Source organism: Cannabis sativa, chromosome X (genome assembly GCF_029168945.1).
Source record: "Cannabis sativa cultivar Pink pepper isolate KNU-18-1 chromosome X, ASM2916894v1, whole genome shotgun sequence".
In the NCBI taxonomy this organism is placed as follows: domain Eukaryota; kingdom Viridiplantae; phylum Streptophyta; class Magnoliopsida; order Rosales; family Cannabaceae; genus Cannabis; species Cannabis sativa.
The window spans coordinates 63144949-63159672 of record NC_083610.1 but is presented as its reverse complement, the minus strand read 5'-3'; positions in this window follow the sequence as shown (position 1 = coordinate 63159672).

The window sequence follows — 14724 nt, the reverse complement described above, 5'->3', positions numbered from 1 at the left end:
TAATAAGTAAATCTGATTATATAAAATGAGTTTTATTTAGGGCATAAAACCCAACAAACTCCCACTTGCACTAATATAAAACAAAAAGTGCATTTCAAATAATCATTAACACCTTGATATACCAATCAAGTGTAATAGTAGTAAACTCCTCGTAATGGGATCCTCGACAAAGTTGAATTAAACACAACCTCTTCTCCACCATTACTCTTCCTTAATCACAAAATCCTTGATAATGTGAAATTCCTCTCTATATGTCTACTCTTTTGGGATACTGGATTCTATACTTTTGGGCAACTACTCTTTCGTTATTCAGGAAGTAACCCTAGTAGTTAAGCCAAGTTGGAACACTACCACAAATGTATAGAACTTTCCTTAGACTGAAAAAGTATCTTTCCTGCAACTTTTAACATTCAGTCTCTTTCTGGTAGACCAAGAGATTTCAGATAGGTTTTTACACTTCTCCAAAATCACTACTCCACCCCCAAAGTAATCACCATCTCATCAGCAGACTTTCTAGCACAAAGGCAAGTCTTGAAATCTGATGTGGTGTAGTCTAAGAGTTTCAAAACCACCCTTATTGACTAACATATAGTTCCTCTTCTTAATCTTAAAAATTTACTTGATTGTCTTCCAATGTTCCTCTCCTGGATTAATCTGATACCTACTCATTACTCCCACTCAACAGTAGGTGTCTGGTCTAAGGCATACTAAAGCATATCTGAGACCTCTCGCTGTTGATTTAAGAAATTCTTTCATGGCTTTATCTTCTCTGGAATAGTTGAGACTTTTCCTTAGATAAATAAAATCTATATCTAAGAAGTTGTAAAGCTTCTATAGATTTCCATTGGAAAGAAAATGCTCCAGCATCTTACTAAAGTAAGTTGCTTGCATTAGAGTAAGTAATTACCAGGTATACCACAAGCCATAGGTTTAGATAAACTCAAACCTACAATACTAGGAACAGGAAATTTTGTTAAGTCCATTGAATAGACTTATTAACGAAAATTTCCTTTCATGTCCTTGTAACAGAAAACTTTAGGTTACTCCATGTGAATGGATCAAACTATAGTTCTCTTGGCTTTCTTCTTAGTTTCTCATCTTGACAATCCATTACTTGTTTAAACTCACAATGGATTTTAATCACTAGTGTCTTCCAAGTTATAACAAGGTGAGTTCCTAGAAACTCTCCCACTACGACAAGGTACCGTGAACTATGTCAAGGAAAACTAAATGGTATAGACCTCTTCAGTTGTGTTAAGACAACAGAGGCAGTGGGATCATCTTGTAAAATAAGATGATAGAATACTTTTGGAATCAAGAAAAAATATCTCCTTTATTTGCTACTGTATTTTCAGACTTAGTCATTTTCTTAGAAAAGTAGTATTTGTTTAAACAAACACTTTCTTATCTAATGACTATGGGATGCGCCACCCCTAATTACTTAGAATAGCTAACAAACATGCAAACCAGGGTTAGCAGTTCTAGCTTTTCTTAAGATTTCGATTAGGTCATCCATGAATCTAGTAATGATTTACATAAAGTATACAACCATTACATCATTCTGAAATTATTTCCATAGAAGGATTTAGGCAACGACTAGTAACTAATCATCAATATGCAACTCGAATTTCTGGGGAGGTAAGTTTGGATATTATTCAAAATCAAATTAAATTATCTTTGAACTGCATATCTACTAACTTTTTCTCCACCCCTATCAGTTCGCAAGATCTTTAACCACTTACCTTCACCATTGCTAGAAATTCATGAAATTTTTCAAACATTTCACATTTCCTTTGCATAAGGTAAAATCTAGAGTGATCGTTTTAAGAATACAACGATAACTCATATCCACCCCTGAATGTACATCCATCTGCGAATGAGATGAACTTACTTTCAGTGAATATAGGCATATTAACTCTTTGCAGAGAATGATCTTGTCAAAACCACTATGAACAAGATACAAATGCCTTAGATTTATAAAATATGTGGTTGTATCTTTTGATGACTTATGTTTAGTTACATCAAAGAGTTCTTAGAATAATGCAAGTGGATTCTGGTCACAGAATACTAAACTCATACAGTTTGAATCCATTGAAAGAAAATGGTTATGAAACACTTGTGAAAGTGCAACTGTATAATTAGTAACTCTTTCTTGGACCACCACTACTAAGTACTAATCTAACTCTATGATTTGCCTATACAAGTAGGAGATATCTAAGATTGAGGATTTATATCATTTTGGGATAGAATTCTGGGAATATAATCATATGCGTCATCTAATTTCTTAAGAGAAATTAAGACTTTATATGATTTATAGACCATTCATCCAATGATATGTCATTAAGCTAATTCGAAATGAATAAGCTAAGAGGAATTAGGATAATTTCGTTTTAAATAAGAATCCAACGATGCTCTGATTAGCGAGAGTCAAAGTAATCTTATTTATACAATCTTCTTGTTTCATATTGTAAAACACTAGTCTAGGGTGTCATCAATTGATGAACAGCTAGATGTTGCATTTACAATATTTATCTTTCGAGATCTAACACTATTATGTTAGTCTAATGGTGAAAATCCATTAGGGATTTATCTCATTAGAAAAACAAATCAAGTTAGACCAACAATGAAGATTCGAAATTAAACTACAATTTAATAACAGAAAATAACATGGTTCAATACAAATTCATACACAATTCAGAAATTATGAAGCACATAGCAAGTAGGAATGACAAGTGAAAATACTAAAACATACAATCCTAAATAATTTCCAAGGTTTTCAACAAACTGATATCAGTGTCCCGTTTAGGCGAGAGTCAAAGCTATCATTTATTGAATAGAGTTGTCAGCTCATCTAAAATGTCAAACATTCTAGCAACCTTTTATTCGATCAAGATGTGAATCCGCGTTGTATCGTTTAGGCGAGAGTCAAGGCTATTCTATCTTATGAGCTTCCACCATTGTTTCATATTCTTGCAAGTCTTATACAGTCGCCACCATTAGGGTGATCATAAACTATATAAAAAAAACTTACAAGATTACTTATCTTTCGAGATTAAACAGTGCTAACTTGCTAATGAACGTTCCTCCATTAGGGAGGATTACTCACTAAAACAATAGCTATGTAAAACCAACAATGGAGATCGAATATCCTTATAATAATAAAGCTCATTATTTAATGAAGGGTTGTATTTTCTTCTAATATTTATTTTAAATATATATTTATTTAATTAAAATTTCCAATTTAGAATGAAAAATTCCAAATATAAATTTTAATTTAATATTTATAAATTATACTTAGATGGATAAATAACGTGAATTATTTCCATCTTAGTAATAATTTCCATAAATATTTAGAAAATTATGCAATTTAAGTTGTTTCAAAATTAATTTAAATTAATTTACAACTCAAATTTAATTTTCTATAAATATATATTGCATTTCGAAAAATGAACTGTATAAGAATACTACTTTCGAAAGTGCTTTAAAATAAAATAAAAATAAATCCTGGAAAATTATCTAATTTTATGTTGGCCCAAAATTAATTAATAAAAATTAATTTTCAACAAAAAATATAATTTTCCTATTTAATTAAATATCTAAGAAAAATTTCAAATATTTAAGTATCATGATTAAAAAATCAACTTAAATATTAATTTTCTATTTAATTAAATACACTAGAAAAATACTTCAAGCAAAATAGATAATATCTATCTAGACTTTCATAGACTAATTAATCCAATTTCTAATTATAATATATTTTAGTTCATTTATTTTAATTAACCATCAAATGAAAAAGTCATTGATTTAAGTTGGTCCAAAATTAAATAAATAATTTTCAACTTTAATCTATTTTCAAATAAAATTCGAAATTTCTACATTAAAGAAATGTAATTTCGAAATTTTGGGACATGATTAATAAAATAAAATAAAATATATTCTGAAAATTATTCAAACTTAAGTTATTCTGAAATAAGATTCCAAACTTAAAATAATTTTCAACTTTAATTAAATAACATGAAAATAACAATATTAAAGTATCATGATGAAAATCAACTTAGATATTGAAATTTTCAATTTAATTAAATGTATTAAATTCAAGAAATAAATAATTAAGTAAAGAGGAAACTTAATTATTAATTCTAGTTTAATACTAGGAAAATATTCTAAACTTAGATTGTACCAAAATTAATTAGGAAACAATTAATTTCACAATCTATGATATTTTCCTATTTAATATTAGAAATAATAACTAGTACTAGAAATAACTGTCTAGAATATATCATTGACTAAGTGTTTTTCTAAAATTAACTTTAAAATATTACAATGAAAAATAAATTTCATATATTTTAAAAGTTAATTATGTTGCTAATTCAATTTTAATTAGGTTAGACTAATATAATTAACCTAATACAATTATTTAAATAAGGCAAATGGGCCTTCACAATTGGGGTAGTTCATGTGAGGGGGAGCTGGGTTCAGTATGTCGTACCCACTTCTATGGCCCCCAACTCTCACACAAGGCCCAAAAGAGAGGAATTTAACCTTAAAATAAACAATTGTTATTCATTGAATAAGCCCAAATCTAATTGGGCCTAAATAAATTTCCTTATGTCAAAATTTATTTTAGCAACCTAGTCCATTTACTTAGTAAAAACTTAAATGGGCTCCCTATATGTATCTAAGCCCAAAAGCAAACATATAGGCTCACACAGGTCAAATGATTTGGATGGACCCTATCATGTTACTAGGTTTACACAGATGAAAGAAGTACAAAATTTACCTGTTACAAATTATTTATAAGATCTATCGTCAATTGGACTATGATTAAAATAAGATCATTGGATCATGATCTGTCAACAGGTTAATCATACCAATTAAGATCAGATAAATAATAGGTTTGTTAAAAAGTTTTGAATAAACAATATAAATAAACAAACATTGTCCATGTAACAGATGTGAAAACAAGATATTAATATAATTAAATTATTATTCTTAAACTAACCAAATAAAGGAAACTAATTTTAAAATATCTAGGTTTATTTGAATCAAATTAAATATCTAATAAGATCAATGATTTGAAAGGAAAGAATCTCCAATATCACTTTCAGATCTTATAATTTAATAAAATAAACCAATTCTAAAATAGATTTGGTTAGATAATTACTATTTTAGGAATAAAATAATAAATAAATAATAATTACCATAATTATATGTCAAAATATCTCAAATTAAGCAATATTCAAATCTCTACAAAAATCTCTATGTTATCTAAATATTTAAGATATGATTTATAAATTTCTAATAAGGAAAAAATGATATATATATAGAAAAAAATATCATTTTTATACTTATAATTTATAAATAATTAAATATTTAACAAAATAACAAATTTTTGAATTTGAAAACATTATGGTAAGTATATCTATAAAAATATCTATGTTAATTTCAAATTTATTAATTATTTAATTTGTCATATAAGATAATTTTAATATAATATTTTAAATAAAAAGACAAAGTTATCTTTTAATTTAAAATATCTTAAATATCAAAATATCTAATCTTATAATTAAATAATAAATAAATATTAAAGAAGTTAACAAATTTTTAAATCTGACCATAATAGGAAATATTTAAAATTGGAAACATTCCAAAATAGAAATATTTAAAATTGGAAAAATTCCAAATTGAAAATATTTAAAATTGGAAACATTTCAATTTAGAAATATTTAAGAAAGGAAAAAAATGAATTTTGGGAAATAAACCCATGAAAAAATTGGATTTTTGGGGAAAAACCCCAAAAATCGCAACTTTTGGGAAATTGCCCAGAATTGGGCGTGCAACAGGCTGCACGCAGGATGGGGGGAAACTGCCGAGAATTCTCGGCGCCTGCAGGATGCCTGACCGAGAAACCTCGGTCAGCTGCAGGGTGATGGGCGCGCGCGTGCCTGGCTCGTCCGAGTGCCTGGTGCACTCGATGCACCCACTCGACAGCCATGGCATCCAAAATTCAAAAATTCATAACTTTCTCAATTTTTATCGGAATCGAGTTCCGTAAAAAACAAAATTGCTTAATTTTTCACAAGGAATCCAAATAAAATATTTTCAAAAATTGAAAAAATATATTTCATGGAAAAATTTCGTACAACATCAACATTCATCATAAAAGCACATAAACCAACATGAAACCATCCAAATCAACACAGAAACATGCAATCATCGTTTTAATTCATATTACATGAAAGTAAATCATTACCATGGCTCTGGTGCCAGTTGTTGGAAATTATTTTACCAGGATCTAGATTTACTAACAAGTATGTTGGATTAACAACCTAATATGAATTCTAAAACAATGAAAATAAACACATATAAAGTTAGAAAACCTTACAGTGGGTGCAGCAGAATAATATGACTCCTTCCGTTCAGATCTCTAGCCCTTGATTCCTTTCTGTAGCAGAGCATCACCAAGATCTGAACCTGGATCTTTTTTTCTCCTTCTTTGATGCAGAAATTCCATAGTCTTCCATACTATGATTGAGATACCACTTGATGTGTGTGGGCACTACTCATCTCACAAGGATTTTGAAATTTCTCTCTATTTTTCTCTCTCAATTTCGTGGCTGATAGCATATGATGTGCAAGAGAAGAGAACAAGGGCTGTTATATATAGGGAGAAGGGAGAGCACAACTTTCCAAATAAAACAGTTTCCTTAATTACTGTGTAATCAATCAACTGCCTTATTTAGTGTGATCCACCACTTTCCTATTATAGCTAGGCTTTGATTAGCAATTACATGGCAATTAAAAATGAAAATAATAATTGGGAAATACAAAGGGAGTGCTCGGCCATAGAGGGAAATGGGCCTCACTTGGATTTTGCAGTTTCCTCAATTTTATTTCAATTTCTCCAAAAATGCCATTTTTCCAATTCTAATCATTTAAATGCCAAAACTAATTATTTAATAACTAAAATAGATTATTAAATAATATTGTCATTTAAAATAATTATTAATTAGACATACAATGTCTCTTAATTAATAATTAAACCTAGAAACCCTTTTATTTACGATTTCATCCTTAAACTGTGAGAATTCATAAAGTAGACATAGTCTAACTTTTAGAATTATAATTGATTAATTAAAATCAATTAACTGAGTCTTACAAGCAGTATGGCCTCAACTAGTATGGGGACCATGGGTCTATATAACCGAGCTTCCAAAAAGTCGAACCGAATTTACCAAGTAAATTCCCTAACTTATTAATTCCTCATTGAGTCCACACTTAGAACTTGGAATTGCACTCTCAGTCATATAGAAACGCTCTATATGTTCCACGATATAGACACGTCATTAGTTATCCATTGTTATAACCCTAATGTGATCAATGATCCTCTATATAGATGATTGACACTGTAAAGGGATTAAATTACCGTAACACCCTACAATGTATTTTATCCTTAAAACACTTAACCCTGTATAAATGATATTTCACCTAAGTGAAATGAGATCTCCACCATTTATCTTCGTTTGGTTAAGCTCGAAGGAAATCATCTTTTACTTCTATTTGCAAATAGAAGCTATAGATTCCATATTTATGTTAGCGCTCCCACTCAATTGCACTACTGTGTTCCCAAAATGTACGTATTGCCCAGACTAAAGATTAGGCTTAACTAACAAATCAAAGAACACGAATAATACTCTTGAAATTGAGCCTAACCATATCAGGATTTCGATCATGTGATCTAGGATCAACTTATGATATTGAATTGAATAGATGTTTACGGTAAGTTTCAAAATCTAATTCAGAGTTCAATATCGGTCCATTCCAATGCATACTCCATGCATCCGATACTGGTAAACTTTGCCAATGTCTTGGAAAGGACATAACACTTTTCCAAGGTGTAAGAATACCTATCGCTGATTATACCATGTCAGTCTAAATCCAGTGTTCTGACAAATCAGGGAATCTACTTTTGAACATATAATAAAGATTATATTCCACTGTGCTGACAACACTATAATCTTTAACCAACTCATATGTTCTGGACTTAAAAAGAATTCATACATTATATACATATAATCATGAAATAAATCATGTGAACCATGCAACATAAAATGTTATTTTTGATCTTTATTAATAAGTAAATCTGATTACATGAAATGAGTTTTATTTAGGGCATAAAACCCAACAAGCTCCACATACTAAAAAACTTAAATGACAGGTATCCCAAGTTCCCCAAACTCAGATGCTTAATCAAACCATAACAATGATTAGAGTCATCCTCCCACTGAAAGTAAGCTTCAGTATTTGGATGAAGATCTAACCATTCTTCATTTTTCAAAACCTAATCTATCTTCCTGTAAATTCTCACCCATTGTCTTGATTATTAGTTCAGCTGTAATGAGATCCACTTTTCCTCATTTCACTTGCTAGGCCTAAATTAAGGCATTTATTTGCCTCCCAAATTTCCCCAGAGCTAACACACTTTCCACTTATTTGATCCCCATAGTTGAAAATTGAGTTGATGTTCCCACAAAGGACCCAAGGTTTAACTGGCATGGATAAACAAATTAACCTTTGCCAAAGTACTTGCCTCTCTGTCTGCATATTACTCTCATAGACTATTGTTAGGCAAAATGTGACAGTCAGTAGTCTTGTGATCCGTAAGGAGAAATACCGAATAAGTTGTGCAATCTCACACTGCCTGAGGAAGGTCAAGTGTATGGGACTACACAGTTGAAGAAGGCTTAATTGGATTGATTGGTACTACCTATATCAACAAGGTCCATCTTATTTTTCGGACGCCCATCACGAAAGAACTCCATGGTTAAGCGTGCTTAACTTGGGGGGTAATTTTAGGATGAGTGACCTCCTGGGAAGCTTTCTTAGGAAATGTGCAAGTGAGGAGAAAGCACGTTAGAAACACTCATGTTGGTTTGTAGGGTCAGTCATCAGTCCATGAAGCAGCCAGAGTGACGTACTCGTGTATAAGACCCATTACTCCGTGGGTGTAAGGGTCCAATAGAGGCTTGAAGCGGGGACGTTACAAATGGTATCAGAGCCTTAATCCAGCCGGAAGAGTGGTCAACGAGGACGTCAGACTCCGTAAGGGGGGTGATTGTGACAGTGAGTAGTTTGTGATCCGTAAGGGGAAATACTGGGTAAGCTGTGCAATCTCACACCGCCTGGGGAAAGTCAAGTGGGATGATTTTGAGACTGTGTAGGTATGGGACTACACAGTTGAAGAGGGCTTAAATGGATTGATTGGTACTACCTATATCAATAAGGTGCATCTTGTTATTCATTAGCCCATCACGAAAGAACTCCACGGTAAGCGTGCTTGACTAAGGGTAATTTTAGGATGGGTGACCTCCTGGGAAGTTTTCCTAGGAAGTGTGCGAATGAGCACAAAGCACACTGGAAACACTCGTGTTGGTTTATAGGGTCAGTCATCAGTCCATGAAGCAGCTAGAGTGACGTACTCGTGTATAAGAGCCATTGTTTTGTTGGTGTAAGGGCCCAATAGAGACTTGAAGCGGGACGTTACACAAAAGGACTCATTTAACCCTGTCATTTTAACTCTACAATGAACAAGCTGAGAGTTATCTTCCAAAATTTTCAAAGACAAAAATTTATTAAGCCAAACAATCAAAATTTTACCTTCTATTATAGAGCTTGTATAGTGATCCCACCCAAGAAAGGATGAGCTCATTATTTCTACTACTTTATCACCTCTAACTTTATTTTCCATAATTGCTCCAATCCCCACCTTGTTTTTATTCATAACCTCCCTGACTTTTTCCTGCTTCTTTTTTGATTAAATCCTCTAATGTTCCAGCTCAGAATGTTGCAATTCTCCATGATTATTATGAGTCATAGGACCATCTTGCAGCACACTGAACTTATTGCTATGTTGCTGAGCCAACCTTTTTTGAATTCTGTCACCTTTTCTCTTTGGAATTTCCCATTGTTCCTCTTTATTTTTCTCATTTTTACCAACTCCGTGTTCTGTAGTTTCAGCTGCAGGTGTGGTAGTAGCCACCTACTGAGGATCAACACCAACTTCCTGTTCTGTAGTTTCAGCTGATGGCGTGGTAGTAGCCACCTACTAAGGAGCAGCAGCAAGTGTCTTCTCTTCCAAGACTAGAATTGAAGAGCTTTCTTCTTCCTTAACAACACTTGGAGCTGTGTTTGGATATTTGTCAAATGTTTGAGCAGTTGTAGTAATTTCCTCCGCAACTGTTTCAGTAGGTTCATTCTTGGTGCCTTTCTGTTGCCACTTCTGTCCAGCCTTACAAAGATCATCTTGATGACCATAGCCTCCACATTTGGAGAAAGTTTTTGGAAGCCATTCATAATGAATTGGAACAAAGTCAAGCATTCCCCACTCATTCTCAAATGTAATGACTGAAGGCAGTTCATCTTGAATCTCGATAACCACCAGGACTCTAGCAAACTTTACTTGAGTCATTTCCTTTGTTATATTATCCACTATTATTGGAGTACTAATTGTACTTACTAGTGCACTAAGACAATTGGTTTTCCAATATTGAAGACCCAATCCAGGTAGTTTCACCCAAACCGGTACATATCGAATGAGCTTGATCAAATCTATTCTGGTGACCATGGCCTCATGATCACATGTTTGTTGTCAAAATGAACCACCCTGCCTCTAAAACATAGTCATGAGTGGCCTCATCATTGAATTTCACCAGTGTGACTCCATTATTCATTCTAACAATCTTCTCCAAGCCTACATCACCCTAAACTCTTTTCAAAAATCCCTTAAACACCTTAATTGGAGGGTTAGCTCTCATTACCACACAAAGAATAGTAATTTTCCAGTATTTAGATTCAATTTCGATTTCGATTTCATCTAGGTCAAGTTTAACAATTACCTTTCCCTCCTTTGTAATTGGTGGAGTGAATTGTAGCTTCGCTCCAACATAGTTCACCTTCAGAGCTTGCCTTGCCCAATGTTGAGTAGCTTGCTCTTGTAGAGTCAATCCAATCTCTCCCTTTGTTCATGGCGCAATTGAGCGAGTGATTGTTGAATTTGGTGGACAACCCTCCAAGATCTGATTCTCGATTTCATCTTGTAGCAAGTAAAAATCACCATTCATCACATCAACAAATTCACTCATAGAGTCATCAACCATCTCCAATCAATGTGATTCGATCTTTTGGTCTGATATTTGCTCTTGATTTCGTGATCAAAAAGGCTTCTGGTTGGATTTTTTCTTCTTCATTGGGAGAGAAAATATTCATCTCATGTCCTAAAGAAGATTTTCTTTAGGGTAGGAATCCAATAGATATTGTTGTAATTTCACTAAAGTGTTAATTTTTATTGCTAAAAAAATGTTATTTTTATTCTTACACTTCTGTTTTTTATATTCTACATTTCAACCGAAAATAAATATAATAATATTTTTAAAAAATCTTCCATTTTAATATTTAATTATTGGAATTTTTTATTTTTGTACTTCAAATTTTTTTTTTTTGGTATTTTTACAGAAATTCATATAGCAACTAACGGAACAACTTAAATCGCAACTAAAATCCACATAGCAATTTATATAGAAATTGTTGGAGCAACCCAAATCGTAAATTTAAAAAGAGAAAAAAAAATCAAAAATAAATATATAGAGAGAGAGAGAGTAATTCCCCTTAATTATTTCCCCCCTCATAACCTGATCTTGGGTCAGCTAAATTTGTTTGTTGGACAGCATTGGAATGACCAACTCGACACACAAAAAATAAATAAAAATTCATGTTTAAATCCCTTTAAAAATAAATAATCCATGTTTTTTTTTTTAAACAATCCATGTTTACATTACAGGTCTTTTACCCCAGAGTCTGGACATATTTATGAGACATTATTTGGGCTTTGGAATCCTTGTTACTCTCAAACTATTTTGCCGCACTGAATTCCACCGTCCCGTCTTCTACTTTTTTTTTCTTTTTTTTTTTTTTGAAAAAGGCCGTCTTGTACTTTAGAGCAATGTACTTGAACCAACAAATAACTTTCATTAAATACAGGTCAGTCTGTCTAATTTCTTGGCTTGAAATTTAATGTGTCACACATACCATTTCTATCACACACAACTATAAATTTTGTTTGTTTGCCTGTCCGCTGTCGCTCCCTTACTGGCTGGCATTTCAATAAAGAATAAAAAGGAAAGGAGGCAGCGCGTCACAGATGAGGCACACCGCGCGCGCACGCGTTAGATCGGAGACCGTGTGTGAAACCAAAAGAGAAAGGACGTCATGACCATGCAGAGAAAAGTTCCATTGTAACATGTATACATTCAACAACTTTATATGTATGTATATATATAAATAGACTTATAAAATGCATACAAATTATACTTATGAGCTTTCTTTGATTCTTCCTTCGTTTTCTGACATTTTATTCGAAGTTGCTGACTTCATTCACTATGTAATAATACTAAAAACAAGTCATGTACTCAAATGTGAAAAAGTCAAATTCTCCTACCACCAAATTAAAAATAAAATAAAGAAACGATTCAAAGAAAGACATTATCTAATAATCAACGAACCTAAAAGCGAAAAAGAAAGAAAAAACTAATATAAACTATATAAGGTCTTTAGTCAAATAACTAGTAAAAGGTCCCACTAAACAAAACTGCTACAACTCACACCGTCCTCATCAACTACTATATCAGCATACATATATATATATATGTATTGGTAGACCTAGCCTTTATATCAAACATTAGTGAGAGTCGGAAAAGGGAAAATAAGAAAACCACAGCAAGAAAGAGATTTAAACGAGAGAGGTGAAGGCTAATTAATTAAGATGATGTCAATGATGATGTACAACTCGAAAAGCAGCTCAGTGAAGACCCTCTGTTCTGTTCTGGGATTAATACTGATAATTGTGATTGCACAGTTAAATGAAGCTGATTGCAGAGCACTTCGATCGATGGAGAACACTACTACTACTACAGCCATCGCTGGATGTGATCAACAAAACGAGGGAGGTGAGATGATGGCCGGAATGGCTTCTTTCGCAGTTTCTTCCAACAATTCCAGCAGCAGTAGTAATCGTCCTTCGGCCAGAAGCTTGGCCTTTAGATTGGCTTCTGGGCCAAGCAAAAAAGGCCCAGGCCATTAGCTATACAAGCTAGTACTCCTGATCATCCTCATCATTAATTATGATTCTTTTGTTCCTTTTTGTTTTTCTTTTCTTTTATTGGCTAAAAGAGATTGTGACTCGAGATCTCCAATTTAGCTGGTTTAGAATTATAGTTCCTTTCATTATTTATAAAAGAGGCATATATATATATATATGTATACACACATGTACGATCTCGCTAGTTGATTTCGTTGTTGTTTGTTACTTATCATATCTCAATATGAGCAAATACGTGAGATATTAAGGTTAATTAGAATTCGAGGCTTTGAAGAAAACTCCCATTTGTATAAATTATACGTACATACATGCATATTCATATATATGCGCCATATATTGTACGTGTTGCATATTGTATGTTCTCTATAAAATGTTTGATAGAGATCATTTCTGTTGTGTATTGGTTATATTATTTTGGAAGCATTAGTTTCATTGTTACAGCAATTTCTTTTCTCCTCTTTTTCTTTTCTGAGTTTGTGGAGTAAGGAATAAGAAAAGGTAACTGGAAAAATTGAATCCACTAAATTCAGCAGTTTTTTCCTCGTTGGAGTCAAAAGAGAAAAGATCACAAAAGGGCGAGGAAAAATATACCCCACTTCATGTTAAAATCTTTGACCAGAATTTTGTGTATATTCTTACGCAACAATTCAGTTGATTAATTATTCAAAAAAAAATCAGTTAATTAATTGCTTATTATAATTTAAATGTTATTTTTATTATGAATTCTTAAACACACTCTTAGAGAATATGACTTAAAAAAAATAAGATCAGAACAATAAAATAGATTATGAATAGGGGCTCCTCTAAATTCTTTTAATAGTATTTTAATTAAGTACATTAATACTGTTTTATTAGTTTTTTTAAATTAATGTATATTTAATAAATTCATTATAAAAATATTATTAAAATAAGAAATCTTTAGTAATTTAGAAAGCATGAATAAAGTAAAATTAAGAAAAATAGTTCTCTACTTCAATATATTAATTATTTTAACTAAAATTTGAATAAAAAATAAAGAGTGCATAGTTACGTACTCTTATGAGTACCAAAAATAAATTATAAAACTAAGCAAAAGAGAGTAAATGGAAAGACAATGGTCCCCCAATTTTCTAATTACATTGAATGAGAATGGAAGCACAACTACTCGATCTGATTTACTTTTCATTTTCACCTAGTCTCACCTATTACACATTTTTTATTTCTATTTTTTTATGTATAAAATATTCGATCGCTTAGTTCATTAAATATGATTTCTCAATCAGTAGCTGTGTGACATTTACTAGCTAATGAAAATCATAACAACCTGTACCTTAAATTTCCAAAGATCAAATCTTTTTTTAATTTAAAACATGTGCCAGTCGGCGTTGAATCTTTAACAGTATATGGTCAATGAGAACGAGCCTTGTGTTTAAAGTTGGCCTCAATATAACAATAATATAAGTATTACCTCTTTCAAATTACTGCCTCAGTATGTATGCGTCCTCTAGTCCTATCCTAAGTGTACGTAAATCGTTTCAAAGAAAAGAAGTGGGATTAATTGGTGTAATACTTGAATAATACTACGACAACCA